This window comes from Oncorhynchus nerka, linkage group LG9a (assembly GCF_034236695.1).
Source record: "Oncorhynchus nerka isolate Pitt River linkage group LG9a, Oner_Uvic_2.0, whole genome shotgun sequence".
NCBI classification, from domain to species: Eukaryota; Metazoa; Chordata; class Actinopteri; order Salmoniformes; family Salmonidae; genus Oncorhynchus; species Oncorhynchus nerka.
Window position 1 is genome coordinate 3,263,632 of NC_088404.1, and position 17,420 is coordinate 3,281,051.

A 17,420-nucleotide genomic window follows, 5' to 3' on the forward strand; every position below is an offset into this window, starting at 1 on the left:
TAGTGGGGTTGTCTATATATAGTGGGGTTGTCTATAATGGGGTTGTCTATAGTGTCTATAGTGTGGTTGTCTATGGGGTTGTCTATAGTGGGGTTGTCTATAGTGGGGTTGTCTATAGTGTCTATAGTGGGGTTGTCTATAGTGTCTATAGTGGGGTTGTCTATAGTGGGGTTGTCTATAGTGTCTATAGTGGGGTTGTCTATAGTGGGGTTGTCTATAGTGGGGTTGTCTATAGTGGGGTTGTCTATAGTGTCTATAGTGGGGTTGTCTATAGTGGGGTTGTCTATAGTGGGGTTGTCTATAGTGCCTATAGTGGGGTTGTCTATAGTGGGGTTGTCTATAGTGCCTATAGTGGGGTTGTCTATAGTGTCTATAGTGGGGTTGTCTATAATGTGGTTGTCTATAGTGTCTATAGTGGGGTTGTCTATAGTATCTATAGTGGGGTTGTCTATAGTGGGGTTGTCTATAGTGTCTATAGTGAGTGGGGTTGTCTATAGTGGGGTTGTCTATAGTGGGGTTGTCTATAGTGGGGTTGTCTATAGTGTCTATAGTGGGGTTGTCTATAGTGTCTATAGTGGGGTTGTCTATAGGGCCTATAGTGTCTATAGGGTTGTCTATAGTGGGGTTGTCTATAGTGCCTATAGTGGGGTTGTCTATAGTGTCTATAGTGGGGTTGTCTATAATGGGGTTGTCTATAGTGTCTATAGTGGGGTTGTCTATAGTGGGGTTGTCTATAGTGGGGTTGTCTATCTATAGTGGGGTTGTCTATAGTGCCTATAGTGGGGTTGTCTATAGTGGGGTTGTCTATAGTGGGGTTGTCTATAGTGGGGTTGTCTATAGTGGGGTTGTCTATAGTGCCTATAGTGGGGTTGTCTATAGTTGTCTATAGTGGGGTTGTCTATAGTGGGGTTGTCTATAGTTGTCTATAGTGTCTATAGTGGGGTTGTCTATAGTGGGGTTGTCTATAGTGTCTATAGTGGGGTTGTCTATAGTGCCTATAGTGGGGTTGTCTATAGTGGGGTTGTCTATAGTGTCTATAGTGGGGTTGTCTATAGTGTCTATAGTGGGGTTGTCTATAGTGGGGTTGTCTATAGTGTCTATAGTGGGGTTGTCTATAGTGGGGTTGTCTATAATGGGGTTGGGTTGTCTATAGTGGGGTTGTCTATAATGGGGTTGTCTATAGTGTCTATAGTGGGGTTGTCTATAGTGGGGTTGTCTATAGTGGGGTTGTCTATAGTGGGGTTGTCTATAGTGTCTATAGTGGGGTTGTCTATATAGTTGTCTATAGTGGGGTTGTCTATAGTGTCTATAGTGGGGTTGTCTATAGTGGGGTTGTCTATAGTGGGGTTGTCTAGTGTCTATAGTGGGGTTGTATAGTGGGGTTGTCTATAGTGTCTATAGTGGGGTTGTCTATAATGGGGTTGTCTATAGTGTCTATAGTGGGGTTGTCTATAGTGGGGTTGTCTATAGTGTCTATAGTGGGGTTGTCTATAGGGTTGTCTATAGTGGGGTTGTCTATAGGGGTTGTCTATAGTGGGGTTGTCGATAGTGTGGTTGTCTATAGTGTGGTTGTCTATAGTGGGGTTGTCTATAGTGGGGTTGTCTATAGTGTCTATAGTGGGTTGTCTATAGTGGGGTTGTCTATCTATAGTGGGGTTGTCTATAGTGGGGTTGTCTATAGTGTCTATAGTGGGGTTGTCTATAGTGGGGTTGTCTATAGTGGGGTTGTCTATAGTGGGGTTGTCTATAGTGGGGTTGTCTATAGTGGGTTGTTGTCTATAGTGGGGTTGTCTATAGTGGGGTTGTCTATAGTGTCTATAGTGGGGTTGTCTATAGTGGGGTTGTCTATAGTGTCTATAGTGGGGTTGTCTATAGTGGGGTTGTCTATAGTGTCTATAGTGGGGTTGTCTATAGTGGGGTTGTCTATAGTGTCTATAGTGTGGGGTTGTGTCTATAGTGGGGTTGTCTATAGTGGGGTTGTCTATAGTTGTCTATAGTGGGGTTGTCTATAGTGTGGTTGTCTATAGTGTCTATAGTGTGGTTGTTTATAGTGGGGTTGTCTATAGTGGGGTTGTCTATAGTGTCTATAGTGGGGTTGTCTATAGTGTCTATAGTGGAGTTGTCTATCGTGGGGTTGTCTATAGAGGGGTTGTCTATAGTGTCTATAGTGGGGTTGTCTATAGTGGGGTTGTCTATAGTGTCTATAGTTGTTTATAGTGGGGTTGTCTATAGTGTCTATAAGTGGGGTTGTCTATAGTGGGGGTCTATAATGGGGTTGTCTATAGTGGGGTTGTCTATAGTGGGGGTTGTCTATAGTGGGGTTGTCTATAGTGGGGTTGTCTATAGTGGGGTTGTCTATAGTGTCTATAGTGGGGTTGTCTATAGTGGGGGGTTGTCTATAGTGTCTATAGTGGGGTTGTCTATAGTGTCTATAGTGTGGTTGTTTATAGTGTCTATAGTGGGGTTGTCTATAGTGTCTATAGTGGGGTTGTCTATAGTGCCTATAGTGGGGTTGTCTATAGTGGGGTTGTCTATAGTGTCTATAGTGGGGTTGTCTATAGTGGGGTTGTCTATAGTGGGATTGTCTATAGTGGGGTTGTCTATAATGGGGTTGTCTATAGTGTCTATAGTGTGGTTGTCTATAGTGGGGTTGTCTATAGTGGGGTTGTCTATAGTGGGGTTGTCTATAATGGGGTTGTCTATAGTGTCTATAGTGTGGTTGTCTATAGTGGGGTTGTCTATAGTGTCTATATTGGGGTTGTCTATAGTGGGGTTGACTATAGTGTCTATAGTGGGGTTGTCTATAGTGGGGTTGTCTATAGTGGGGTTGTCTATAGTGTCTATAGTGGGGTTGTCTATAGTGGGGTTGTCTATAGTGTCTATAGTGGGGTTGTCTATAGTGGGGTTGTCTATAGTGTCTATAGTGTGGTTGTCTATAGTGGGGTTGTCTATAGTGTCTATAGTGGGGTTGTCTATCGTGGGGTTGTCTATAGAGGGGTTGTCTATAGTGCCTATAGTGGGGTTGTCTATCGTGGGGTTGTCTATAGAGGGGTTGTCTATAGTGTCTATAGTGGGGTTGTCTATAGTGTCTATAGTGGGGTTGTCTATAGTGGGGTTGTCTATAGTGTCTATAGTGGGGTTGTCTATAGTGTCTATAGTGGGGTTGTCTATAATGGGGTTGTCTATAGTGTCTATAGTGTGGTTGTCTATAGTGGGGTTGTCTATAGTGTCTATAGTGGGGTTGTCTATCGTGGGGTTGTCTATAGAGGGGTTGTCTATAGTGGGGTTGTCGATAGTGCCTATAGTGGGGTTGTCTATAGTGTGGTTGTCTATAGTGTCTATAGTGTGGTTGTTTATAGTGGGGTTGTCTATAGTGGGATTGTCTATAGTGGGGTTGTCTATAGTGTCTATAGTGTGGTTGTTTATAGTGGGGTTGTCTATAGTGTCTATAGTGGGGTTGTCTATAGTGGGGTTGTCTATAATGGGGTTGTCTATAGTGTCTATAGTGGGGTTGTCTATAGTGTCTATAGTGGGGTTGTCTATAGTGCCTATAGTGGGGTTGTCTATAGTGGGGTTGTCTATAGTGTCTATAGTGGGGTTGTCTATAGTGGGGTTGTCTATAGTGTCTATAGTGGGGTTGTCTATAGTGGGGTTGTCTATAATGGGGTTGTCTATAGTGTCTATAGTGTGGTTGTCTATAGTGGGGTTGTCTATAGTGTCTATAGTGGGGTTGTCTATAGTGGGGTTGTCTATTGTGTCTATAGTGGGGTTGTCTATAGTGGGGTTGTCTATAGTGTCTATAGTGGGGTTGTCTATAGTGGGGTTGTCTATAGTGTCTATAGTGGGGTTGTCTATAGTGGGGTTGTCTATAGTGTCTATAGTGGGGTTGTCTATAGTGGGGTTGTCTATAGTGTCTATAGTGGGGTTGTCTATAGTGTCTATAGTGGGGTTGTCTATAGTGTCTATAGTGGGGTTGTCTATAGTGTGGTTGTCTATAGTGTCTATAGTGTGGTTGTTTATAGTGGGGTTGTCTATAGTGGGGTTGTCTATAGTGTCTATAGTGGGGTTGTCTATAGTGTCTATAGTGGGGTTGTCTATAGTGGGGTTGTCTATAGTGTCTATAGAGGGGTTGTCTATAGTGGGGTTGTCTATAGTGTCTATAGTGGGGTTGTCTATAGTGGGGTTGTCTATAGTGTCTATAGTGGGGTTGTCTATAGTGTCTATATAGTGGGGTTGTGGGGTTGTCTATAGTGTCTATAGTGGGGTTGTCTATAGTGTGGTTGTCTATAGTGTCTATAGTGTAGTGGGGTTGTTTATAGTGGGGTTGTCTATAGTGGGGTTGTCTATAGTGTCTATAGTGGGGTTGTCTATAGTGTCTATAGTGGGGTTGTCTATAGTGGGGTTGTCTATAGAGGGGTTGTCTATAGTGTCTATAGTGGGGTTGTCTATAGTGTCTATAGTGTGGTTGTTTATAGTGGGGTTGTCTATAGTGTCTATAATGGGGTTGTCTATAGTGGGGTTGTCTATAGTGGGGTTGTCTATAATGGGGTTGTCTATAGTGGGGTTGTCTATAGTGGGGTTGTCTATAGTGGGGTTGTCTATAGTGTGGTTGTCTATAGTGTCTATAGTGGGGTTGTCTATAGTGGGGTTGTCTATAGTGTCTATAGTGGGGTTGTCTATAGTGTCTATAGTGTGGTTGTTTATAGTGTCTATAGTGGGGTTGTCTATAGTGTCTATAGTGGGGTTGTCTATAGTGCCTATAGTGGGGTTGTCTATAGTGGGGTCTATAGTGTTGTGTCTATAGTGGGGTTGTCTATAGTGGGGTTGGGATTGTCTATAGTGGGGTTGTCTATAAGTGGGGTTGTCTATAGTGTTCTATATGGGGTTGTGTGGTTGTCTATAGTGGGGTTGTCTATAGTGGGGTTGTCTATAGTGGGGTTGTCTATAATGGGGTTGTCTATAGTGTCTATAGTGTGGTTGTCTATAGTGGGGTTGTCTATAGTGTCTATATTGGGGTTGTCTATAGTGGGGTTGGGTTGACTATAGTGTCTATAGTGGGGTTGTCTATAGTCTATGGGGTTGTCTATAGTGGGGTTGTCTATAGTGTCTATAGTGGGGTTGTCTATAGTGGGGTTGTCTATAGTGTCTATAGTGGGGTTGTCTATAGTGGGGTTGTCTATAGTGTCTATAGTGTGGGGTTGTCTATAGTGGGGTTGTCTATAGTGTCTATAGTGGGGTTGTCTATCTATAGTGGGGTTGTGGGGTTGTCTATAGTGGGGTTGTCTATAGTGCCTATAGTGGGGTTGTCTATAGTGGGTTGTTGTCTATAGTGGGGTTGTCTATAGTGTCTATAGTGGGGTTGTCTATAGTGTCTATAGTGGGGTTGTCTATAGTGTCTATAGTGGGGTTGTCTATAGTGTCTATAGTGGGGTTGTCTATAATGGGGTTGTCTATAGTGTCTATAGTGTGGTTGTCTATAGTGGGGTTGTCTATAGTGTCTATAGTGGGGTTGTCTATCGTGGGGTTGTCTATAGAGGGTTGTCTATAGTCTATAGTGGGGTTGTCGATAGTGTGGTCTATCGTGGGGTTGTCTATAGTGGGGTTGTCTTTATAGTGGGGTTGTCTATATGGGGTTGTCTATAGTGTCTATAGTGGGGTTGTCTATAGTGGGGTTGTCTATAGTGTCTATAGTGGGGTTGTCTATAGTGTCTATAGTGGGGTTGTCTATAGTGTCTATAGTGGGGTTGTCTATAGTGTCTATAGTGGGGTTGTCTATAGTGCCTATAGTGGGGTTGTCTATTGGGTTGTTGTCTATAGTGTCTAGTAGTGTGGTTGTCTATAGTGGGGTTGTCTATAGTCTATAGTGGGGTTGTCTATAGTGTCTATAGTGGGGTTGTCTATAGATGGGGTTGTCTATAGTGTCTATAGTGGGGTTGTCTATAGTTGTCTATAGTGGGGTTGTCTATAGTGGGGTTGTCTATAGAGTGGGGTTGTCTATAGTGTCTATAGTGGGGTTGTCTATAGTGTCTATAGTGGGGTTGTCTATAGTGTCTATAGTGGGGTTGTCTATAGTGCCTATAGTGGGGTTGTCTATAATGGGGTTGTCTATAGTGTCTATAGTGTGGTTGTCTATAGAGGGGTTGTCTATAGTGGGGTTGTCGATAGTGCCTATAGTGGGGTTGTCTATAGTGGGGTTGTCTATAGTGTGGTTGTCTATAGTGTCTATAGTGTGGTTGTTTATAGTGGGGTTGTCTATAGTGGGATTGTCTATAGTGGGGTTGTCTAGTGTCTATAGTGTTGTATAGTGGGGTTGTGGGGTTGTCTATAGTGTCTATAGTGGGGTTGTCTATAGTGGGGTTGTCTATAGTGGGGTTGTCTATAGTGTCTATAGTGGGGTTGTCTATAGTGTCTATAGTGGGGTTGTCTATAGTGGGGCCTATAGTGGGGTTGTCTATAGTGGGGTTGTCTATAGTGTGTCTATAGTGGGGTTGTCTATAGTGTCTATAGTGGGGTTGTCTATAGTGGGGTTGTCTATAATGGGGTTGTCTATAGTGTCTATAGTGTGGGGTTGTCTATAGTGGGGTTGTCTATAGTGTCTATAGTGGGGTTGTCTATAGTGGGGTTGTCTATAGTGTCTATAGTGGGTTGTTGTCTATAGTGGGGTTGTCTATAGTGGGGTTGTCTATAGTGTCTATAGTGGGGTTGTCTATAGTGGGGTTGTCTATAGTTGTCTATAGTGGGGTTGTCTATAGTGTCTATAGTGTGGGGTTGTCTATAGTGGGGTTGTCTATAGTGTCTATAGTGGGGTTGTCTATCGTGGGGTTGTAGTGTCTATAGAGTGGGGTTGTCTATAGTGTCTATAGTGGGGTTGTCTATAGTGTCTATAGTGGGGTTGTCTATAGTGTCTATAGTGGGGTTGTCTATAGTGCCTATAGTGGGGTTGTCTATAATGGGGTTGTCTATAGTGTCTATAGTGTGGTTGTGTCTATAGTGGGGTTGTGGGGTTGTCTATAGTGTCTATAGTGGGGTTGTCTATAGTGGGGTTGTCTATAGTGTCTATAGTGGGGTTGTCTATAGTGTCTATAGTGGGGTTGTCTATAGTGTCTATAGTGGGGTTGTCTATAGTGGGGTTGTCTATAATGGGGTTGTCTATAATGGGGTTGTCTATAGTGTCTATAGTGGGGTTGTCTATCGTGGGGTTGTCTATAGAGTGGGGTTGTCTATAGTGTCTATAGTGGGGTTGTCTATAGTGTCTATAGGGGTTGTCTATAGTGTCTATAGTGGGGTTGTCTATAGTGGGGTTGTCTATAGTGTCTATAGTGGGGTTGTCTATAGTGTCTATAGTGGGGTTGGTTGTGTCTATAGTGGGGTTGTCTATAGTGTCTATAGTGGGGTTGTCTATAGTGTCTATAGTGGGGTTGTCTATAGTGTCTATAGTGGGGTTGTCTATAGTGTCTATAGTGTCTATAGTGGGGTTGTCTATAGTGTCTATAGTGGGGTTGTCTATAGTGTCTATAGTTGTCTATAGTGGGGTTGTCTATAGTGTCTCTATAGTGGGGTTGTCTATAGTGGGGTGTCTATAGTGTCTATAGTGGGGTTGTCTATGTGTCTATAGTGGGGTTGTCTATAGTGGGGTTGTCTATAGTGTCTATAGTGGGGTTGTCTATAGTGTGGTTGTCTATAGTGGGGTTGTCTATAGTGTCTATAGTTGTGGTTGTCTATATGGGGTTGTCTATAGTGTCTATAGTGGGGTTGTCTATATAGTGGGGTTGTCTATAGAGGGGTTGTCTATAGTGCCTATAGTGGGGTTGTCTATAGTGTCTATAGTGTGGTTGGTTGTCTATAGAGGGGTTGTCTATAGTGTCTATAGTGGGGTTGTCTATAGTGTCTATAGTGGGGTTGTCTATAGTGTCTATAGTGGGGTTGTCTATAGTGTCTATAGTGGGGTTGTCTATAATGGGGTTGTCTATAGTGTCTATAGTGTGGTTGTCTATAGTGGGGTTGTCTATAGTGTCTATAGTGGGGTTGTCTATAGTGTTGTCTATAGTGGGGTTGTCTATAGTAGTGGGGTTGTCGATAGTGCCTATAGTGGGGTTGTTTATAGTGGGGTTGTCTATAATGGGGTTGTCTATAGTGTCTATAGTGGGGTTGTCTATCGTGGGGTTGTCTATAGAGGGGTTGTCTATAGTGTCTATAGTGGGGTTGTCTATAGTGTCTATAGTGGGGTTGTCTATAGTGTCTATAGTGGGGTTGTCTATAGTGCCTATAGTGGGGTTGTCTATAATGGGGTTGTCTATAGTGTCTATAGTGTGGTTGTCTATAGTGGGGTTGTCTATAGAGGGGTTGTCTATAGTGTCTATAGTGGGGTTGTCTATAGAGGGGTTGTCTATAGTGTCTATAGTGGGGTTGTCTATAGTTTCTATAGTGGGGTTGTCTATCGTGGGGTTGTCTATAGAGGGGTTGTCTATAGTGTCTATAGTGGGGTTGTCTATAGTGTCTATAGTGGGGTTGTCTATAGTGTCTATAGTGGGGTTGTCTATAGTGCCTATAGTGGGGTTGTCTATAATGGGGTTGTCTATAGTGTCTATAGTGTGGTTGTCTATAGAGGGGTTGTCTATAGTGGGGTTGTCTATAGAGGGGTTGTCTATAGTGGGGTTGTCGATAGTGCCTATAGTGGGGTTGTCTATAGTGGGGTTGTCTATAGTGTGGTTGTCTATAGTGTCTATAGTGTGGTTGTTTATAGTGGGGTTGTCTATAGTGGGATTGTCTATAGTGGGGTTGTCTATAGTGTCTATAGTGTGGTTGTTTATAGTGGGGTTGTCTATAGTGTCTATAGTGGGGTTGTCTATAGTGGGGTTGTCTATAATGGGGTTGTCTATAGTGTCTATAGTGGGGTTGTCTATAGTGTCTATAGTGGGGTTGTCTATAGTGCCTATAGTGGGGTTGTCTATAGTGGGGTTGTCTATAGTGTCTATAGTGGGGTTGTCTATAGTGGGGTTGTCTATAGTGTCTATAGTGGGGTTGTCTATAATGGGGTTGTCTATAGTGTCTATAGTGGGGTTGTCTATAGTGCCTATAGTGGGGTTGTCTATAGTGGGGTTGTCTATAGTGTCTATAGTGGGGTTGTCTATAGTGGGGTTGTCTATAGTGTCTATAGTGGGGTTGTCTATAGTGGGGTTGTCTATAATGGGGTTGTCTATAGTGTCTATAGTGTGGTTGTCTATAGTGGGGTTGTCTATAGTGTCTATAGTGGGGTTGTCTATAGTGGGGTTGACTATAGTGTCTATAGTGGGGTTGTCTATAGTGGGGTTGTCTATAGTGGGGTTGTCTATAGTGTCTATAGTGGGGTTGTCTATAGTGGGGTTGTCTATAGTGTCTATAGTGGGGTTGTCTATAGTGGGGTTGTCTATAGTGTCTATAGTGTGGTTGTCTATAGTGGGGTTGTCTATAGTGTCTATAGTGGGGTTGTCTATCGTGGGGTTGTCTATAGAGGGGTTGTCTATAGTGTCTATAGTGGGGTTGTCTATAGTGTCTATAGTGGGGTTGTCTATAGTGTCTATAGTGGGGTTGTCTATAGTGCCTATAGTGGGGTTGTCTATAATGGGGTTGTCTATAGTGTCTATAGTGTGGTTGTCTATAGTGGGGTTGTCTATAGAGGGGTTGTCTATAGTGTCTATAGTGGGGTTGTCTATAGAGGGGTTGTCTATAGTGTCTATAGTGGGGTTGTCTATAGTGTCTATAGTGGGGTTGTCTATAGTGGGGTTGTCTATAGAGGGGTTGTCTATAGTGTCTATAATGGGGTTGTCTATAGTGTCTATAGTGGGGTTGTCTATCGTGGGGTTGTCTATAGAGGGGTTGTCTATAGTGTCTATAATGGGGTTGTCTATAGTGTCTATAGTGGGGTTGTCTATCGTGGGGTTGTCTATAGAGGGGTTGTCTATAGTGTCTATAGTGGGGTTGTCTATAGTGTCTATAGTGGGGTTGTCTATAGTGTCTATAGTGGGGTTGTCTATAGTGTCTATAGTGGGGTTGTCTATAGTGTCTATAGTGGGGTTGTCTATAGTGTCTATAGTGGGGTTGTCTATAGTGTCTATAGTGTCTATAGTGGGGTTGTCTATAGTGTCTATAGTGGGGTTGTCTATAGTGTCTATAGTGTCTATAGTGGGGTTGTCTATAGTGTCTATAGTGGGGTTGTCTATAGTGTCTATAGTGTCTATAGTGGGGTTGTCTATAGTGTCTATAGTGGGGTTGTCTATAGTGTCTATAGTGGGGTTGTCTATAGTGTCTATAGTGGGGTTGTCTATAGTGTCTATAGTGTCTATAGTGGGGTTGTCTATAGTGCCTATAGTGGGGTTGTCTATAGTGTCTATAGTGTGGTTGTTTATAGTGGGGTTGTCTATAGTGGGGTTGTCTATAGTGCCTATAGTGGGGTTGTCTATAATGGGGTTGTCTATAGTGTCTATAGTGTGGTTGTTTATAGTGGGGTTGTCTATAGTGGGGTTGTCTATAGTGTCTATAGTGGGGTTGTCTATAGTGTCTATAATGGGGTTGTCTATAGTGTCTATAGTGTGGTTGTTTATAGTGGGGTTGTCTATAATGGGGTTGTCTATAATGGGGTTGTCTATAGTGTCTATAGTGTGGTTGTTTATAGTGGGGTTGTCTATAGTGGGGTTGTCTATAGTGTCTATAGTGGGGTTGTCTATAGTGGGGTTGTCTATAGTGTCTATAGTGGGGTTGTCTATAGTGTCTATAATGGGGTTGTCTATAGTGTCTATAGTGGGGTTGTCTATAGTGTCTATAATGGGGTTGTCTATAGTGTCTATAGTGGGGTTGTCTATAGTGTCTATAGTGGGGTTGTCTATAGTGTCTATAGTGGGGTTGTCTATAGTGTCTATAGTGTGGTTGTCTATAATGGGGTTGTCTATAGTGGGGTTGTCTATAGTGGGGTTGTCTATAGTGCCTATAGTGGGGTTGTCTATAGTGTGGTTGTCTATAGTGTCTATAGTGGGGTTGTCTATTGTGTGGTTGTCTATAGTGTCTATAGTGGGGTTGTCTATAGTGTGGTTGTCTATAGTGTCTATAGTGTCTATAGTGGGGTTGTCTATAGTGGGGTTGTCTATAGTGTGGTTGTCTATAGTGTCTATAGTGGGGTTGTCTATAGTGTCTATAGTATCTATAGTGTCTATAGTGGGGTTGTCTATAGTTTCTATAGTGGGGTTGTCTATAGTGTCTATAGTGGGGTTGTCTATAGTGGGGTTGTCTATTATGTCTATAGTGTGGTTGTCTATAATGGGGTTGTCTATAGTGTCTATAGTGGGTTGTCTATAGTGGGGTTGTCTATAGTGTCTATAGTGGGGTTGTCTATAGTGTCTATAGTGGGGTTGTCTATAGTGTCTATAGTGTGGTTGTCTATAGTGTCTATAGTGTCTATAGTGGGGTTGTCAATAATGTGGTTGTCTATAGTGGGGTTGTCTATAGTGTCTATAGTGGGGTTGTCTATAGTGTCTATAGTGGGGTTGTCTATAGTGTCTATAGTGGGGTTGTCTATAGTGTCTATAGTGGGGTTGTCTATAGTGTCTATAGTGGGGTTGTCTATAGTGTCTATAGTGGGGTTGTCTATAGTGTCTATAGTGGGGTTGTCTATAGTGTCTATAGTGGGGTTGTCTATAGTGTCTATAGTGGGGTTGTCTATAGTGTCTATAGTGGGGTTGTCTATAGTGTCTATAGTGGGGTTGTCTATAGTGTCTATAGTGGGGTTGTCTATAGTGTCTATAGTGGGGTTGTCTATAGTGTGGTTGTCTATAGTGTCTATAGTGGGGTTGTCTATAGTGGGGTTGTCTATAGTGTGGTTGTCTATAGTGTCTATAGTGCCTATAGTGGGGTTGTCTATAGTGTCTATAGTGTCTATAGTGGGGTTGTCTATAGTTTCTATAGTGGGGTTGTCTATAGTGTCTATAGTGGGGTTGTCTATAGTGGGGCTGTCTATAGTGTCTATAGTGGGGTTGTCTATAGTGTCTATAGTGGGGTTGTCTATAGTGTCTATAGTGGGGTTGTCTATAGTGTCTATAGTGGGGTTGTCTATAGTGTCTATAGTGGGGTTGTCTATAGTGGGGTTGTCAATAATGTGGTTGTCTATAGTGGGGTTGTCTATAGTGCGGACTCTCCTTCACTGCAGCCGATGTGAGTAAAACATTTAATCGTGTCAACCCTCGCAAGGCTGCAGGCCCAGATGGCATCACCAGCCGCGCCCTCAGAGCATGCACAGACCAGCTGGCTGGTGTGTTTACAGACATATTCAATCAATCCTTATCCCAGTCTGCTGTTCCCACATGCTTCATGAGGGCCACCATTGTTCCTGTTCCCAAGAAAGCTAAGGTAACTGAGCTAAACGACTACCGCCCCGCAGCACTCACTTCCGTCATCATGAAGTGCTTTGAGAGACTAGTCAAGGACTGTATCAACTCCACCCTACCTGACACCCTAGACCCACTCCAATTTGCTTACCGCCCAAATAGGTCCACAGACGATGCAATCTCAACCACACTGCACACTGCCCTAACCCATCTGGACAAGAGGAATACCTATGTGAGAATGCTGTTCATCGACTACAGCTCGGCATTTAACACCATAGTGCCCTCCAAGCTCGTCATCAAGCTCGAGACCCTGGGTCTCGACCCCGCCCTGTGCAACTGGGTACTGGACTTCCCGACGGGCCGCTCCCAGGTGGAGGGTAGGTAACAACATCTCCACCCATATACTCCATATGGCAGCAGATCCACAAGGTCTGCCATGAGAGGTGACTGTATAGTTCCCCTAAGGAAAAGCACCTTTAGTAAATCTGCATTCTCTGTGAGAGCTTCCCATGTCTGGAATACACTGCCATCAGACACACATAACTGCCCCACATATCACACTTTCACAAAATGCTTGAAGACCTGGCTAAAGGTCAATCAGGTCCCTAGCTGTGTGTTGTCGCTTTCCATGTTGTCTGTTGTCTGTAGCTTGTGAGGTGTGGAAACACTTTGTTGCTTTTATGAATTTTGTCTTGCTGCTTTTTGTTCTATGTTGCTCTGTCTGTATGCTATGTCTTGCTTGTCCTATGTTGCTATGTCTTGCTTGTTCTATGTTACTATTGTCTATATTGTAATTGTTTTTAATAACCTGCCCAGGGACTGCGGTTGAAAATTAGCCGGCTGGCTATAACCGGCACTTTTACTGAAACGTTGATTAATGTGCACTGTCCCTGTAAAAATAAAATGAACTAAACTAAACTAAACCCCGCTGATCCTCAACACTGGGGCCCCACAAGGGTGCGTTCTGAGCCCTCTCCTGTACTCCCTGTTCACCCACGACTGCGTGGCCATGCAAGCCTCCAACTCAATCATCAAGTTTGCAGACGACACAACAGTAGTGGGCTTGATTACCAACAACAACGAGACGGCCTACAGGGAGGAGGTGAGGGCCCTCGGAGTGTGGTGTTTGGAAAATAACCTCACACTCAACGACAACAAAACAAAGGAGATGATCGTAGACTTCAGGAAACAGCAGAGGGAACACCTTCCTATCCACATCGATGGAACAGTAGTGGAGAGGGTAGTAAGTTTTAAGTTCCTCGGCGTACACATCACGGACAAACTGAATTGGTCCACTCACACAGACAGCGTTGTGAAGAAGGCGCAGCAGCGCCTCTTCAACCTCAGGAGGCTGAAGAAATTTGGCTTGTCACCAAAAGCACTCACAAACGTCTACAGATGCACAATCGAGAGCGTCCTGTCGGGCTGTATCATCGCCTGGTACGGCAACTGCTCCGCCCACAACCGTAAGGCTCTCCAGAGGGTAGTGAGGTCTGCACAACGCATCACCGGGGGCAAACTACCTGCCCTCCAGGACACCTACACCACCCGATGTCATAGGGAGGCCATAAAGATCATCAAGGACAACAACCACCCGAGCCACTGCCTGTTCACCCCGCTATCATCCAGAAAGCGAGGTCAGTACAGGTGCATCAAAACAGGGATGCAGGTTTTGCTCGCCTGAGGTAGAGTATCTCATGATAAGCTGAAGACCACACTATTTATCAAGAGAGTTTTCATCTATATTTTTCATAGCTGTCTACATACCACCACAGTGAGCCTGGCACTAAGAACACCGCCATAATCAAACAGGAAAATGCTTACTCCTACTCTGGGACTAAACACCTCCCTCTGCAACTGGATCCTGGACTTCCTGACAGGCCACCCCCAGGTGGTAAGAGTAGGCAACAACATCTGCCACGCTGATCCTCAACACGGGGGACCCTCAGGTGTGCATGCTCAGTCCCCTCCTGTACTCCCTGTTCACTCATGACTGCATGGCCAGGCACGACTCCAACGCCATCATTAAGTTTGCCGATGACACAACAATGGAAGGCCTGTTCCCCAACAATGATGAGACAGCCTTTAGGGAGGAGGTCAGAGACCTGACCGTGTGGTGCCAGGACAACAACCTCTCCCTCAACGTGATCAAGACAAAGAAGATGATTGTGGAATACAGGAAAAAGAGGACCGAGCACGCCCCCATTCTCAACAACGGGGATATAGTGGAGCAGGTTGAGAGCTTCAAGTTCCTCGGTGTCCACATCACCAACAAACAAACATGGTCCACGACGAAACCTATTCCCCCGTAAGAGACTGAAAAGATTTGGCATGGGTCCTCGGATCCTCAAAAAGTTCTACAGCTGCACCATCGAGAGCATCCTGACTGGTTGCATCACTGCCTGGTACGGCAACTGCTTGGCCTCCGACTGCAAGGCACTACAGAGGGTAGTGTGTACAGCCCAGTACATCACTGGGGCCAAGCTTCCTGCCATCCAGGACCTCTATACCAGGCGGTGTCAGAAGAAGGCCCTACAAATTGCCAAAGACGCCAGCCACCTTTGTCATAGACTGTTCTCTCTACTATAACATGTCAAGCTGTACTGGAACGCCATTGACTCTGTACCGTTACCCTCCTGCAAATAGTCTCACTATTGTTATTTTACTGCTGCTCTTTAATTACTTGTTACTTTCATTTCTTATTCTTATTTGTACTGCATTGTTGGTTAGGGGCTCGTAAGTAAGCATTTCACTGTTGTATTCAGCATTCCACTGTAAGGTGGAACTACACCTGTTGTATTCTGCACATGTGACTAATACAATTTGATTTGACATTACCAACCCTAACAGATAGGCATCCTTCTTTCCATTCATCAAAGGCGTCCGGTAATTGGGGAGGACAGGCTCATAGTAGTGGAACGGCATCCTAACACTCATAGTAGTGGAACGGCATCCTAACACTCATAGTAGTGGAACGGCATCCCAACACTCATAGTAGTTCCAGCCACTTATAATGAGCCGATCTCCCCTCGGCTACCTCCTGTGTTCAAAGGCATGGATATCATAGGTTATCAGTCCCGAGGACAGGACTCAAATCATTTCACAGCTGCAATAGAATGGTCGACCACCTGACTGGCACTGTCTCGCACCATCCTACAGTCCTGCAGTGTCTGACACGCTCGAATTCAAAATCGTGCTACAAGTCTTGAATGTAGCATAATGGATAATAAGCCAAAGGTCACACTACACACGCACACACACACACACACACACACACACACACACACACACACACACACACACACACACACACACACACACGTGCAATTACGGATGATCACAAGTGCCGCAATTTGAGTTGTAATATCCTCTACTCACGCACTCTCCTTCTCTCCCATTCGCTGTCGCGCGCACACCGGCATCTGACGTTGCCTTCAGGCGATCACGACAATCATCACGCCCACCCTCTAACCAGACACAGCCTGCCTGCTACAGGTCTACATGGTCTGGGAGGGAAACATGAACCGCTAACCCGGGGATAAAAACACATCTGGACCCGGTCAGAGCTACCAAATCAGCATTTCCCGAGCAAATCCGTGTCCTCACGGCTACCAGCAGAGGCGTTGGATGTCAGATCGGTCGGCCCATTGTAGCCTACGCTATTTACAACACTCAGCTATAGCATGTGGAGAGGCGGCAAAGAGTCGCAATAACCACACCGCTATTTAATTGATAGGCTACCGGCATACTGTTACTTCAACCATCTTCCATACGTCAAATCAAAGGCTATTCACGTCACATCACAATCATATCTTGGCACATAACGGGAAATGATGTGCTGTTTACTGAGAGGAAGAGATTGCCACAAAATAACATAAATGTTACTCACTACATTTTGTAATTGCAACTATTATATATATTTTTTGTGATTCTTCAAAAGTCAACACGCATCCATATTTCCCAGGTATGGTAAATTAGAGCAGGCTACTAATCATTTCTCCGTTATCCATATAAAGACAATGCTGTGTCAGAAATACTTCCACTCTAATAGTTAACCCACTATTCACGTACCGTGTTGTGCCGTGTCCGTTATTTCAGATGGATAATATCTGGGGTTAAAAATAGCTTTTCCCTCTCGTGTCCTTGTCGCTTGACAGTCTGCTTCGCCAACCTGCTGATGTGTTACTCGCGTTGGTGTCCCTTTGAGGTGAAGAGTAAGGAGAGAGAGGGGGAGCAAACGAGCGACGGCGGAAGAAGAGAAGGGCTGGTTGCTGATTATGGAAACGACTCGTAAAAAAAGGGAATAACAAGGATCTATGTCCTCTAGTGGTAGGTCCAGGGATTTACATGTACAACCTAACGGTACATTTCCAGTGACCGCAACAGTGTGCGTGTAGCCGAGGAGAAGGGTTGGGAAAAGGGAGGACGTGAAGGCATCATCGTGACGATTCTTTTAAACCCAGTGACCTTGAGAATAAATTATCAATCGAGAGACTCTTGATAGGGACGCCATGGATGACCGTTGACTGGATAGAATAGAATAGAATTGGATAGAATGGGATAGAATAGAATAGAATGATAAAAGTACTCTATCCCATTCTATCCTATTCTATCCCATTCTATTCTATTCTACAGGAATGATAACAGGACCTGACTGGAACACAAGGGTGATCAAGCCGTTAATGGAATGATAACAGGACCTGACTGGAACACAAGGGTGATCAGTCCGTTAATGGAATGATAACAAGACTGGAACACAAGGGTGATCAGTCCGTTAAGAATGATAACAGGACAAGACTGGAACACAAGGGTGATCAGGCCGTTAATGGAATGATAACAGGACCTGACTGGAACACAAGGGTGATCAGTCCGTTAATGGAATGATAACAGGACTGGAACACAAGGGTAAACAGGCCGTTAATGGAATGATAACAGGACCTGACTGGAACACAAGGGTGACCAGTGCGTTAATGGAATGATAACAGGACTGGAACACAAGGGTGACCAGCCCGTTAATGGAATGATAACAGGACTGGAACACAAGGGTTACCAGTCCGTTAATGGAAT

At 44.3% G+C, this 17,420-nt stretch overlaps 1 protein-coding gene across 2 annotated transcripts in view; it reads right to left on the bottom strand.

Moving 5' to 3' along the window:
- Positions 1 to 16,596, bottom strand: part of LOC115127050 (mitochondrial glutamate carrier 1-like) — a 124,712-nt gene extending 108,116 nt beyond the window's left edge. For both annotated transcript variants that reach the window (XM_065022199.1, XM_065022198.1), the window contains exon 1: positions 16,425 to 16,596. The gene's annotated coding sequence lies outside the window, so the exon portion shown is untranslated. The remainder of the gene's footprint in view (positions 1 to 16,424) is intronic.
- Positions 16,597 to 17,420: the final 824 nt, after the last annotated feature.